The 15,575-nt window shown below is 37.9% G+C and overlaps 1 pseudogene; it reads right to left on the reverse strand.

Moving 5' to 3' along the window:
• Nucleotides 1-5,747: 5,747 nt before the first annotated feature.
• The window catches only part of LOC134380245 (dynactin subunit 6-like), a 69,631-nt pseudogene continuing 59,803 nt past the window's right edge, over nucleotides 5,748-15,575 (reverse strand).

The raw sequence follows: 15,575 nt of genomic DNA on the forward strand, positions 1-15,575 counted from the left end.
TTTCTTTTTTAAAAGCATAGAGTGGTTTTTGAATACAGTGATTGTGTAACCTTGTCCCAGTTGAAATATTTTGGGAGTAAAAGAGGATTCTATTAATAATTACACCATGGAAACAGTATCAAACACAGCAGCCTTCTTAATTTCAAAAAAGTAGTTGATGAGGTATGCGTGTGTGTGTGTGTGTGTGTGTGTGTGTGTGTTTATAGACCAAATGAAAGGAGACTCATAACAAAAGTGACAGTTTCTGCTTACAACTTTTTATCCAATGAAATAATAGTAGGCATCATGGTATTGCTTGGAATAATACTTTTGGAACTTGTCACTCAGACAAAAGCTAAGAAGAGTAATAATTTTTATTTTAATGCACTTACTAGAAATGACCAGGAATATAGCCTATATCTAAGAAACAATCAGTGTTTCCCAGTGAAATAATGTCATTGTAATAGACTGTTGCCACAGAGTAATGGGCTGTTACTGCCACATAAATACTAATGTAAAGCCAAGACATTTAGGGAAATTAAAGTTGAAGTAATCGAAGAATTTCTTTTGAAACCAAGAAAATCTGAACACAGCTCCTTATTTATGACACTTAGGTTGGTTATCCTTTTTGAAGACAAACTTCTTGGCAGTTTATTCCCTTCCCTTTTTAATTTTGCATACATTTATAAACTGAAGAAAAATACAAATCAGCGTGCTGCTTTTAGAACTCAACAATCTTCCACCTGAGAAAGGTGAGGAGCAGCAACTTTTTAAAAAAACATCCTTATTGAGGTGTAATCAACGTACAAAAAGCTGCACATTTTTAATACATACAATTTAATGCATTTGAACATATGTTTATACCCATGAATCCATCACCACAATCAAAATAATAAACACACTCATCACCTCCAAAAGTTTCTTCCTGTATTCACCCCCTTTTTTGTGGTAAGAACACTTAACTTGAGATCTACTCTAATTTTTTCAGTGTATAATGCAGAATTAACTATAGGCACAATATTGCACAGCAGATCTCTAGAACTTGTTCATCTTGCTTAACTGAAACTTTATATCCCTTGACCAACATCTCCAGCCCCTCTCCCCAGCTCCCGGCAACAACAATTCTATCCTCTGCTTCTAAGCATGCGACTGACTTAGATATTTCATACAAGTGGAATCAAAGAACAAATCCAACAAAAGGAAAAATACAAGTCAGATTACATTAAACTTAAAAGCTTCTGCATAGCAAAAGAAACAATCAACAAAATAAAAAGAAAACCCACAGTGGAAGAAAATATTTGCAAATCATGTATCCAAAAAGGGGTAAATATCCGAGACATACCAAAAAAAAAAAAAAAAGAAAAAAGAAAAACTCCTACAACTCAATTAGAAAAATAATAATAATAACCTGATTTAAAAATGGGTGAAGAACTGGAATAGACATTTCTAAAGACAACATGCAAATGGTGCTCATGGTACTTTCCCCAACTTCAAAACTATACAGATGACAGAAAAACATCACAGAAATCCTCTTTCCTTTGCAGAATCTTCTTTAGCCAAGTAAAAATAAAGTGCACTTAATATTAGCTAAATATTTTTCAAAATAGTCTAAAACTTTTCCACCAAGATTCTTGGGAGTATTTTTTTAAAACATAACAAGGCTTTATTTATCAATGAAAATGTAATTTGTATTTCATTTTAGGGTTTATGTCTCAGAGAGACTGAATAGCAAAGTCTTTGGGAGTTGCCAGCCTATTGTTTCACCCTGATTACTGAAACACTGCCACCGAGTAAATTGTTTTAATTATCTGCAGATCCATAGAGAATGGGTTTTTCTCCCAGGTGCTTGCTATTTTTCCCAAAGTTTTTTATTCAAGATTGATAATTTAAGCTTGTGTTTAGACCTTCTGAAAAATGTTACTGTAACCTACATGTACAACCTACTCGAATTCTTAACTTTCTTGCTGTTTGGTATTTAATATCTTTCTTTTTTTTCTCAAACAACTGCTTGAAGCACAATATATAATGACAACTCGCATGCTTATTTGTGAGTTTTAAAAGCATAGTGATCAAAACACAGAATTTTAACAATCACTTAATAATATACTTTGTGCTGTAAAATACATATTAAATATTTAAGCCAGTTACAATTGAAAGCAGAATAGTGGGGTTTTTTTGTTTGTTTGTTTTGTATGAGCAAAATATTCTTCAGCTTTTTTGACAAAATTATGCTAAGTTGATTTTTCAACACTGCAAATTACAGCATAAGGTAATTCCTTCACAGTCATAAATACAGAGCTCATTTAAGTGTTCTAAAATCAGTGTTATAGTCATATTGTCACTTAATAATCTACATGCTAAGCCACTATCATTAGGTTAAAAAAAAATGTACTTCATACACTTAGTACTTTTGTTAACTTCAGTGGAAAGTATGTCAACAAGTTTGCTGGCTTTTCTTACAGGCACAAGAAAATAAGATAGTATAAGCCCAATTATTAACCTGAAGATGGAAGAATGCAGTCATTTTCCTGCAGTTACTACGGTTTCCTACAGATAACCCAATGCAGGCAACTTGATGCCTGCACTTTTCTCAGGCAAGCTCATGAAGAAACTGAGGCTTCTGTTTACTGTTTCCTTTTTGTCCTGGAGTCTGATTCCCAGCACTTGCCAGCCCTCTGTGGACTGAGCTGTCCTTTCCGACCTTAGGCATGCCACAGATTCTAGACTTTCCTGCCTACCACCTTTTCATCAAAACCTCTCCCCTTGAACCCACATCGTTAAAGCTGAGAACATTATTTGGGTTAATTTGCATGGATTTGGTAATGTGGGTTGGTCAGAGATCAGGTGTACCGAAGTCCAGCAGGCGTGGCTCAAAATCTTAACTACCACTTACACTGTTCTTGGGTAAGTTACCTATACTCCTTGTGCCTCTGTTTCCTCACTCTTAAAATAGGATTAAAAAGCTTACATTGCAGTATTGTTGTCAAGATTTACTGAGATCACAGCTCAAAAGTGCATGCAGAGTACCTGGATCAGGACAATAACAAATATCTACTGCACATCTACAGCCCAGTACTTGAGCTGCTCTGAAACGTTACTTACCAGCCCAAGGCCACAGAGCCAGTAACTTATAGAAGATAAGAATTAGTCTGCCTCTAGAATTTATAACCTTCCCTGTCATATTACACTGATGCATAATGATTTCTCAAAAATGCACTAATGCTCATTATCATTAGAATTATATTATGATATTGATAACTAATGATAACTTAATAGGTTGCTTTTCTCCAATAAGATTTAAATTTAACAAATGGGTGACTAATGGTTAAAAATCTGTTTCATTCCTTTCGGTTTATAATTGATTTTGCCAATTGTGACCTCAAATCCAGTCTAACTTTTTCTTTCAATCTTTTAAGGAAGATTTCTCAATTTGGTTAGATGAGAATTTTGTAAAACATTAATGACCATTCTAATATTTATTTTTTAGGTAAAAAGTTTGTTTTACACCATTCATTTATAAGCTCTATCCCACCAAGTTTGTATATTAATCTGTTTCTTCATTTAACCAATACACATGTATTTAATATTTACAATGGGCGACAAACACTGTGCTAAAACTAATGAAATAGCAATATAAAGATATTAGCTCACAAATTTTACTGCAAAGAAAGCCCCAACTCAGCAGTGAAAACTCGAGGTTATAAAGCGGGAACACACTCCAACTGATGGTCTAAAGAACTGTTCTGACTGCAGGAAGAAGAGAGTGATGGCTTTACCTTGGGGACAAGGGGCTGGTCACGATGGTATGGAGGAGTTTACCTTCAGCCAGTCCTTACAGGCAATGCTAGCATTGTCCTATTTTGAGGCTTTCTGGTGTGGAAAGAAAACTCACAAAAACTAGTTTGCTAACAAACATATCTGGTAGTACACCTTTCCATGTTCCCTGGATGAACTGCAACCACACCCTGTACAGCACTGATCACACAGAGGAACTGTGATTTATTATACTCGTGCATGTCCTGCTTAGTCCAGGGATACCCAGGCACTAAGGAGGTACATTCTGGGAAATTCAGCTCCACACAGGACACAGAGAAGAGATAATAGACAGAGAAAGAACGAACTATGGATTGATAGTGATGGGTACATATTACTGGGAGGTCACAGAGGAAAGTGCACTTTATGGTAGGACAGCTTTGTACCACAACCCTGTGTTCTTGTACATCTTGGCTTAATCAGAGTCTTTGCATTCTAAGAAATGAAAACATAGGTCACTGCAGTGAGTCAAGTGTAGTCTACTCTGAGGTGAATGTGGGATGACAGGGAGAGGGGAGGAATAGGAATGAGATGGGTGGAGACATTCTGGAGAAAATAAATAACGAAAAGACGCCTCTAAAATATAGTCTAATGAACTTCCAGTGACATTTCTTCATATGTTACCCAGAAATTATTTGCTGCCTGAAGAGAAAGAGCTAATCAACAAGGCATTTAGAGGCCCTTCATCTTGAGGGCTGTACCAAGCAGACAGTGACTAACACGTCGCTCTGCCCTTCACTTCAACTCCGACCACGCAATGTCACAAAGTGGGAGGGTTGTTTTTTTCCATTTTACCTGTGCCTTAGAGTAAAGAGAAACTGTCAAAACTTCATTAAATCATGAGCTATTCAATGGACAAAGACTCTAGAATCTGAAAAATACAGCTATCTGCAGCTGTCTTTTCATTTTCCACACCTGGCAGAAACAGAGAGAACTACAAGGGCAGATTATAGGTGTGACTGGAAAATTAGAGCTCCATTTGGAGTCTTTCATTTTGGTTCACATCTTTCTAGAGCCTTATTGATTGTCACAGCATCTTATAATTAGTATCCTCATTAGTTTTAATACAACCATAACAACAAATGACAAAACAGCAGTCATTTATTGAATACCTACAAATGTCAGTATGGAGTGCCTACTATGTGCCAAGCATTTTGCATATATCATCTTATTTGTCTTATGTCAAAACTCTGTAAATTTCATTGTACTTATTTTTTTGTTGAAACAGAAGAGGTCTGAGAAGCTTTAAGTAACTTTTTCAAAGGTCATACAGTTTAGGATTTAAACCAGGTTCGGCCTGACTCCATAGTCACTGGTGCCACTATACTTTCTTTTGCATTGTGGGAGTTATCGAATGATGATTCTCTGACTTCCTCACACTCTAGTGAAATGGTCAATACATATTCACAAACATTTGGAAGTAGATGCCCGTGCCTGGCCTTGGTGTTCCAGTCTAATCCACAGCACTTTGGAGAGACTACTGGAGCAGGCACGCCACAGACACCAGCTTGTCCCCTTCCCCACCTCCCCTCCCCAGGGTTCTGGAAGACCAAGCACACCAGGGACCCACACGCAGAAGGCGAGTTGATGAGAGAGGGGGACGAGGCTGCTGACACAAGGACACAGACTCACCCCGATGGCCAGGCCCTTTGAGACCTCAACTGCTTTTCTGGGAGTGAAGCTGACTGGAGCCTCAAATTCCTCCTGGTCAAATATGCAGGCTCAGAAGGAGACCCCCCGAAGCAATTCTGGATGTCACCTCACAACCAAACTCAGCCGCTGTCTTCTCGACTCTTCAGAAGTTTCCACCGCTTCTTCACTGACCTGGCCTGTCTCCCTGCTCTCCTCGTGATTTAGTGACATTCACAGACATCAGCAAACACGCTTCGGAGGCTCAGCGTGTGTCTGGGAAATGAGGTACTGGGAGTCGGGTGGGAAGCGGAGAAAAATCATGATTAGCCAATAACAGATGCTCCTGGTTCTGGTTGCTGAAGAGGTTTCCGTAACTCAGAGCGTGTGAGGAGATGGGCACATTCCGAGCAAGCTGCACTCACTACACTGGGGCTACAGAGGAGACAAGTTTAAATAAAGCATTATCAACAGACTGGTGGTGGTCAACATCTGCTAAGGGCGTCAAAGGAAACTCTAGGGAAGGGACGATGCGGGCATGAGGAAAAAATAAAAAATGTCTATGTAAAGAAGTGAGGGGAGCTTCTCTAGGCAGAAGGAGCTGTGTGGGCCGGAGCACTGAAGCACGAGATACCCAAGATTTTATGGAAACGATTCGTGGTCTGCTTGTAGTTAAAAATATTAATAGTCGATGTTTTCTGAGCATACAGTATGTGTCAAGTATATATTCTAAGTGATTTAAATACATTATTTCATTTATTCTTCATAAAAAAAATTCTCAGGTAGATGTCACAATGATCTCTATTTTATTGAAAAGGAATTAAAGTGGAGAGAGATTACTGAATGGGCAGGATCACACAGCTATTAAAGAGTGGACCCCAGCTAACCCAACCATCTGTCTTCAGAGCCGATGAGCTCAGCCTCTGTGACAGAAGGTGCATTTGTGTGGGGGGGTGTGGGAATGGCTAGAGATTGGAAAGCTCAGATCTCTCGCTCATGCATTCAAAGTTTAGTTTCCTTGCTTCAGAAATCTCTAGCCTGATTTCAGCATGGAAATCACTGCCTTGTCTTGGTCTTCATCTCTGATTAAAAGTTGTAAAGCTGAGCAGCATCACTTCAATAGGGTACATGAGAACATTTTAGGTGGAAAGTGTACACTACATTTTAATTCTCATTAGATTCAAATGTAAATGTGAGTTTTCCTGTATTCCTCATACTAAGGGTAGAATTGATATTCACTGAGTTTAGTTATCTGCAGTAGACACATTATTATACTGAACTAATTGTTATATTCCAAATGGAGCACATGATTATTGAAAGCAAGGACTCCATATGCATAGAGTGCTCTGGCACGGCAAGTGCTTAATCAGTATCGAGCGGAAGGGAGGTGATTTGTCACTCACACATATTTAAAGTAACTCCTGATTCACATTATCTTCTATTGATTGTCTTAGGATATGGTCCCATGAAAGCATAGACTGACTAAACCGGAAACTTCCAATTAATTGCAAGTTGGATATATTGGCTAGCTTTGCACCCTAGGGAAGGTTTACGTACAAACAGTAAATGCTACTTGGATTGGTGTTCAGCACTTAATGAACTCTGAAAAACCTTCCTGGATGCAGCCCCCCACTTCCACAGTGGCCACTGACAACTCCACTACCTTAACTCCCAGAAGAGCTTGTCTCTTGCCTTTATTATTAGAAAAATAATAGATCAGGGATGCAATATCGCATTTGGCCAGTAGGTGCCACCAGCAACCACATGATTTTAATATTTGATTCCTGGGGATGTGTGAATACTTTTTATTTCTTGTTTAGACAAATGGCATACAACCATGCCTAATTTTATAAACACCTAATTCACATAGATGAAACAAGGATGCATTATCAAGTCAGATTCAAACCTATAATTTTAGAAGATAATAAATCTTTGAATGTGGTAAAGAGAGGAAGAAAAAACTGTTTAGTAGGAAGGAAGTCAGTACCTGTTATGTACTAAACACATTGGGTACTGGGGATGAAAAAATAGGTAAGAGTTTTACGTGGTGGTAAGAATACATCATCGGTGGGAAGAGACAAGTCAGTTAAGAGAGATATAATAAAGTGGGTGTAAATTCTAACAACTGTATGAAAAAATGCAAGAACTGAGTAGGTAACCACCGATGGGTTCATGGAAACTTTCACATAAGAGGTGAAGTTTGAGCTAAGTTGTGAGGGCTCTATAGGTGAAGAATATAAGGATAACTACTCTGAAAACAAGCAATAGTCACCAAGAAAAGACAAAGAAAGATGGGATCAAGCAGAACAAGAACAACATGATCCAGAGGTGGAGGGTGGCAGAGGAAGTCGCTAGACAGCATGAAACAGGAAAAAATACTATTTGGGGAACGAATTATGAAACTTCTTTTTTTAATTAAAATTTTAGTTTATTAGTAGCATATTCATTTTTACAAATTGTAATATTTCTTTATACCCTTTACTCGACCTATCTCTTCCCAAACCCCCTCCCTCCCTCACCCCATCTCTAGTATCCTTAGATTTTTTTTTCTCTCCTTCTGAAAGTTCAACATATTGTTGTGGTCTTTTCTTTCTTTCCTCCCTTCCTTCCTTCCTAGAAGCCAGTTATGAGTGAGAACGTGTGGTATTTCTGTTTCGTTGTCTGGCTTATTTCGCTTAACATAATTTTCTCCAGACTCATCCATGTTGCTGCATATGGTAGAATTTCATTCTTTTTTATGGCTAGGTAGTACTCCATTGTGTATATATAACACAATTTACTTATCCAGTTGTCCAGCAGTGGACACTTAGGTTGGTTCCATAATTTGGCTACTGTAAATAGCACTGTGATAACCACGGGAGTGCAGGTCTCCCTTTAACATGATGATTTCCATTCCTTTGGATATATACCCAGTAGTGGGATTGCTGGATCATATGGTACCTCAATCTGCAGTTGTTTGAGAAACCTGCATACTGTTTTCCATAATGGCTGTGCTAATTTACAGTCCCACCAACAGTGTAGAAGAGTTCCCCTTTCCCTGCATCCTCACCAGCATTTGTTATTTTAGGTCTTTGTAATAATGGCCAGTCTAACTGGGGTGAGATGAAATCTCAGAGTGGTTTTGATTTGAATTTCTTGATGACTAGTGATGCTGAGCATTTCTTCATGTACCTGTTGGCCATTTGTACGTCTTCCTTTGAAAAATGTCTATTCATCTCATTTGCCCATTTTTTTATTGGAATGTTCGTTTTTATGCTATATAGTTGTTTGAGTTATTTGTGTATTCTGGATATAAACCCCTTGTCAGATGTATGGTTTGTAAATATTTTCTCCCAATCTGTAGGTTGTCGTTCTTTTCTGTTGTTTATTTCCTTTGCTGTACAGAATCTTTTTAGTTTGATGTAATCCCATTTATTTATTTTTTCTTTTGTCGCTTGTGTTTTGGGGGTCTTATTCATAAAGTCTTTGCCCAGCCCTATTACCTGGAGTGTTTCCCTTATATTTTTCTTTAGTAAATCTATGATTTCAGGTCTTATGTTTAAGTCTTTAATCCATTTTGAATTCGTTGTGGTATATGGTGAGAGGTACGGGTCCAGTTTCATTTTTCTGCATATGGATTTCCAATTTCCCCAGCACCATTTATTGAAGAGGCTGTCTTTTCCTCAAGGTATGTTCTTGCTGCCTTTGTCAAAGATCAGTTGGCTATAAGTATGTGGGTTGATTTCCAGGTTTTCTATTGTGTTCCATTGATCGAAGTGTCTGTTTTTATGCCAGTACCATGCTGTGCTGGGTATAGGATTCTTGGCTGACAATTTTTTTCTTTTACTCTTTTGAATATATAATCCCATTTTCTTCTGGCCTGTGAGGTTCAGTTGAGAAGTCTGCTGTTAGTCTCATGGGGGCTCTTTTATAGGTGACTTGGTGCTTTTCTCTTGCTGATTTTAGAATTCTCTCTTTGTCTTTGAGTTTTGACAGCTTGACTATCACATGTCTTGGAGAGAATCTTTTTCAACTGAATCTGTTTGGGGATCTTTGGGCTTCCTGTATTTGAAAGTCTGCATCCCTCCCTATACCTGGGAAATTTTCTGTTATTACTTCCTTGAATAAGGTTTCAATGCCTTTTCCATTTTACTCCCCTTCTGGAATACCCATGATTCTACTGTTTGTGTGCTTGAAGTGGTCTGCCAACTCTCTTAAATTTTCTTCACTTTTTAAAATTCTTTTTTCCTTTTTCTTGTCTGCCTGGGTTATTTCAAAAAGACCATCTTTGAATTCTGAGATTCTTTCTTCTGCTTGGTCTAGCCTGATGCTCAAGATTTCTGTTCTGTTTTTTATTTCATTTGAGAGAATCCTTCATTTGTAGGAGTTCTGTTATATTCTTTTCTAAGTTATTAATCGCTTTGTAAATTTCCTCCTTCATACCCTGGTTATTTTTTCTTGTTTCATTTTGTTCTCTAGTTGATTCTTCTCTTATTTATTGAAGTTTTCTTAAAAATCAGTGCTCGGAATTCCTTTTCAGACATCACGAGAGTTTCTTGCTCTTTGGGGTTCAGTACTTGGAAATACCATATTCCTTTGGAGGTGTCATATCTTTCTTGTTTATTTGTAGTTCTACTATTTTTATGCTGATGTTTGGTCATCTGATAGAACAATTAATTCTTCTATCACTCTGGAGTGTGTTATGAGGGGGAAGAGTTCCTCCTCTGTTTGTACATTCTGTTGGTGACTCCTCTTATATCAGTGCAGTTGAGTGTGTGGTGGGCTGCCTTGTCTCCTGTTCAGTCAGTGTGTGGGTCCTGCAAGTCCTCACCTGTGTGGACTGTGTGATGCTTCAGTGGGGCCTGCAAGCCCCATCTCCTGGGCTTGGTTGTGGGCAGGGCATGTGGCTGTGTCAGTCCCCAGGTGTGGGTTGGGTACTGAGTGTGCTCACCTGTGCAGCCTGCATAGTAGTTCAGTGGGGCCTGTGAGCTCCCTGTCTGGTGCTCAGGTGGAAGCAGGGCATGCAGCTGTGTCGGCTCCTGGGCACGGCTCCATTATGAAAGTTCTTACATGAGAAAGATGTTTGGACATTTTCCTATAGTTATTAAGAATCTGGGAGTGATCTGCTTTTAAGAAGATAACCCTAGAAGCCCTGGGCAGGATGCACTTGAGAAGACAGGGATTCAAGTCAAGGACAATCGATAGGCACTTGTTCATTAGTGCAAGAGAGAAGATAAGGGATTGAATTTCAACAGTGACAATGGTGATGGAAAGGAGAGGCTATAATTGAAATATCTTTTGGGATTAAGTTTGACAGGATTGGAGGCAGGTTGATTTTGATGAAGGTTAATGCACAGAGCTAATAGTCTAGGAAGATCTGGAGATTTACTGTTTAGGAAGCCAAACACATGAGCACACCATTAGCTAAAATAAAGAAAACAAGAGTTAAAACCAGTTATTTTGGAAGTAGGGGGAGGGATAATGAGTTCAGGCTTACACACAAGTGTGATGAATTTGAGATACCTGTGAGACATTTAGGTATACAAGTCCAGTGGACACTTATAAATTCTAAGGTGATTGAGCTATAAGGTAGAGATGTTGAAATTATCCTCACACAAATTTATCATCCATGTTTTGTGCATGAGTAATCTGATTGCCCAAAAGATGAAATTTTAATAAACATATGTGAGTTTATATTTAACAGTTACGGCACTATTTTCTCTTATTTACCAAAGTGGATTTCCTTTGATTTTGGTCAGTTTATTTTAGTTCAGCTCTTACCAAATACCTCTCAGGTGGAAGACACTGTGCCAGGGTCCTGTAGCTACAAAAATGTGTAATTCTCAACAGTATAATATCTCATGGAAGATATGCAAATATTTATGTCAAGCCAGTGAACATTGCAAAGACCACTAAGTGCTGGTTGTTTCAAATGCTACATCTTTTTCTCATTCTGGAAATTTTCCTAACAGATTTTGAGTACAGAGAGGGAAATGTAATTTATTTTTTGAGAATTTTGTTAAGCACCTTCTAGATTAAAGTAACTATCAGATTCCGAGTGGGATGTGAAAAATAAATGGAGATGCTCCCAGCCATCAAATGAGTTGATAGATAGAACACTGGACATACACAAGTAACACAGGAAAAAGATCAGCTATCAGAGCTTCAGCTTTCCAATTTTAAATATAGGTATTATAAGGCTACTTTAAAAGTTGGTTTATTTAAATTGTTAATTGTGAAGTGATTCAGGCATTCATTTACCTTGAGGTATTAGATAGGTTAATTAACTACCATGACTCATTTTTCAAATCATAACATGAAGACTAATTTTCCTTACCTTCCGCCTCTAAGATGCTAATTAATACATTTCAGCATTGTACCGTTTCCACACCCTGTGAACATTTATATGTGGAACAGTGCTACATCTTGCTGACTGACACTACGTGGCTCCACTGGGATCGTTATCACAATCTAGTGGGAGAAATTTGTCCAAATTTTCCTCAAGTGCTATTGCACAGGACCAGCTCTCTTGAAAAAGGCAGACAGGTACATGAATCATGCATATGCTAATTGTAATAAATAATGAAAATATTTAGACACAGTGAGGTTTGAACTTGAACTTTATGAATAAATTTTGATTAGTATGCAGTACAAGCTGTATACTCTGCTTTTGTTCTTACTCTTAAAAGGCAGTCATTATGAAATGAAGCTTTGAAATTTTACAGCTGTTTGCTCACCTCTCTTCTTCCACTTTTCTACCTTGGAGCAAAGAAGTCACATAGTCTCAGCCTTCAAATATCAACATATATGTCTTCACAGAGACCTTGGCTCGTATATAAAAACACTGATGTGGACAGAACCCAGGTTAGTTTTCAGCTGAGTGAAAAAAAGTTGCCATCTAGAGCTGAAATGAGTCCAATGCTGAGAAGCATCTATAATTCTGTCTGTGAACCCAACGACTGCACAGAGCTCTAACTACAGAAACCTGCTGCAGTGGACATTGAAAAAAAAGAACCCTCTGTAGCATGTATGGCTTTTTTTTTTTTTTTCTATTAAGACTATTCTTGCACTGTAACCACTGCATTTCAGTAAGAAATGAAGAAGAGTTTGTGAAGATGGAGAGTTTGCAAAAGAACACCCAGGAGACCGGATTCTGGCACAGAAAAAGTGTGAATTCATGAGGGCTTCAATAAGCAATCTCGATTCTAATAGGTTCAAACAATTTTGTGTCTAAACTGAAAAATGTAGAGATAGAGACAACCTCAAAGATGCTCCATGAGGCACTGACTGCGAAGGCAGCAGCAGGCAGGAGCTCCATTCCCTGTCCTCCATCTGACCCCAAGAGCTAACTGCAGGGAAGGCAGGATGAAGAGGTGATGGGGAACAGCTTTGCTGATAAATGACAATTAGTGAGAATAAATGAAAATGAAGAAAAAACATTTTTAAAGCAAGAAAAATTAGAGCTTTTTGCAACTTTTAAAAGTTTGCTTGGCACAATGTTTCCCCTCTTTCTTTAACCCTTTAAAATCTCACTAGAGGTTCCTGCTAGGTTTTATCCACTTACTCAATGAGCAGGTAGTGTCAAAGTGTCAGTACATGACAGTCACTGTGTTAACATAATCGTTCATGAAAATAAAATACAAAATGCGGTTCTGCTTCAAAAACCACACGATCAAGTAGTGAAGACAGAAAAACAAATAGATGATTGCAACCTGGTATAGGTTCTGTGATAATTAGGTACTGCTCAGACTAGGGGAAAGAGAAGAACTCATGATGTAGGCACTTCAGACAAATGAGGTTATGTCATCTCTTCACTTACCTTGATAGGGCAAAGCATTTATGCCACTTTCAGTGTACACTTGGGTAGGGGTGCATGCTGAGAGTATATTCATAAATAATCAGTGTTTTGGCAGAATAAAACATGCTATTGCAGAACTGCTCTTATCATAGGTCTATTGCAGATTCAGGGTGAAATAAGAGCATTAATAAGGAACCTTTATTCTCAGAGGGGCTTTTATCATGCCTCCCTCTGTTGAATGCCGTGCTGTAGGACCCAATTAAAATGAACAACAGATACGCTGATCTCCCTCCCAGAGTTCAGTCTTAACAGACTGATGCTGCCTTCAAAATTAAGGGTTTCAATTTGAATATGACACTTCTTGTTGCTCTATCTCCAATATCACTCCTTTGTTCCAGTACTCACAACATAAGCTTTAAGCTTACACAAATCATAAGTTTTTGTTTTGTTTTGTTTTTGTTTGTTTGTTTTTTATGAAAGACAGCATTTTTGACAAATTAAAAAATTCAAGATACATTTTTTTTCTAGTAATTACTTTAATCTATTTATGCTTTCTTCAGGCCCATTTACAATAGTCACCCCAAAAATAAAATAACTAGAGATAACCAAGGCGGTAAAAGATCTCTACAATGAAAACTATGAATCACTGCTGAAGGAAATTAAAGAAGACACAAAAAGATGGAAAGATATTCCATGCTCTTGGATTGTAAAAATGTCCTTACTCCCCAAGGCAATCAACTGATTCAATGCAATCCCCATCAACTACCATAAGTATTGCTCACAGAACAGAAAAAACAATCCTAACATTCATATGGAACAACAAAAGATCCCAAATAGCCAAAGCAATCCTGAGCAAGAAAAATAAATAAATAAATAAAGCTGAAGGCATAACTTACCTGACTTCAAATTATATTGCAAAGCTATAATAACCAACACAGCATGGTACTGACATAAAAACAGGCACTTGGACTAGTGGAACAGAACAGAGAATCCAGAAATCAAACTACATACTTACAGCCAACTGATCTTCAACAAAGGCACCAAGAACATACACTGGAGAAAAGGTAGCCTCTTCAATAAATGGTACTGGAGAAACTGGGCATTTTTATTTAGAAGAATGACACTAGACCTGTACCTCTTGCCATGTACCAAAATCAAATCAAAATGGATTAAAGACTTACATATCAGACCTGAAACTATAAAACTCCTAAAAGAAAACATAGAGGGAAACACTTCAGCAAGTAGGCCTGGGCAAAGACTTTATGAATAATACCCCAAAAGAACAGGCAACAAAAGAAAAAATGAACAAATAGGACTATATCAAACTAAAAAGCTTCTGCACAGCAAAAGAAACAATTAACAGAATGAAAAGACAACCTACAAAGTGGGAGAACATATTTGCAAACTATGCATCCAAAAAAGGATTAATATCCAGAATATACAAGGGACTGAAACACCTTATTTAAAAAACAAGTAACCTGATTAAAAAATGGGCAAAGGGGCTGAATAGGCAGGGAAGACACACGAATGGCCAACAGACACATGAAAAAAATGCTCAACATCACAAGAAAAAATGCTCAGCATTTGGGAAATGCAAACCTTTTAGAGATATCATTTCACTCCAGTTATGCCAGCTAATACCAAAAGACAGAGAATAATAAATGCTGGTTAGGTGTGGAGAAAAGGAAACCCTCCTATGTTGTTGGTAGGACTGCAAATTAGTGCAGCCATTATAAAAAACGGTATGGAGGTTCCTCAAACAACTACAGATAGAACTACCTATGATCCAGCGATCTAAAAGCTGGGGATATACCCAAAGGAATGGAAATCATCATGTCAAAGGGACACCTGCACTCCCATGTTTACTGCAGCTTTATTTACAATAGCCAATAGTTGGAATCAACCTAAATGTCCATCGTCAGATGACTGAATAAGAAAAACGTGTGATAATTACACAATGGAATAGTACTCGGCTATCAAAAAGAATGAAATCCCACCATGTGCAGCAAGATGAGTGAGCTTGGAGAAAATCATGTTAAGTGACATAAGCCAGGTACAGAAAGAGAAATGCCACAGATCCTCTCTCATAAGTGGGAGCAAAAAACAAAAAAACAAACAAAAAAACCCCCAAAAACAAAGAAAAAAAAAAACAACTATTCATGCTTTCTTAATGCTCAAACTTGTGATGTCATTAGAATCTCTTGGAACTGGTTTCTTGCCCATGTGCTTCAGATTTGTGAACTTCCATTTCACTCCTCTGCCTCAGTCCCCACCTCCAATTCTGTGACTTCTTTGAAAGCTGTATGTTGTAATTTAAAGTGTTCCTCTTTCCCCTCATCAAGTTCAAAGAAGGAAACTCTGACATGAATCACTCTTA

This window comes from Cynocephalus volans, chromosome 1 (assembly GCF_027409185.1).
Source record: "Cynocephalus volans isolate mCynVol1 chromosome 1, mCynVol1.pri, whole genome shotgun sequence".
NCBI lineage: Eukaryota > Metazoa > Chordata > Mammalia > Dermoptera > Cynocephalidae > Cynocephalus > Cynocephalus volans.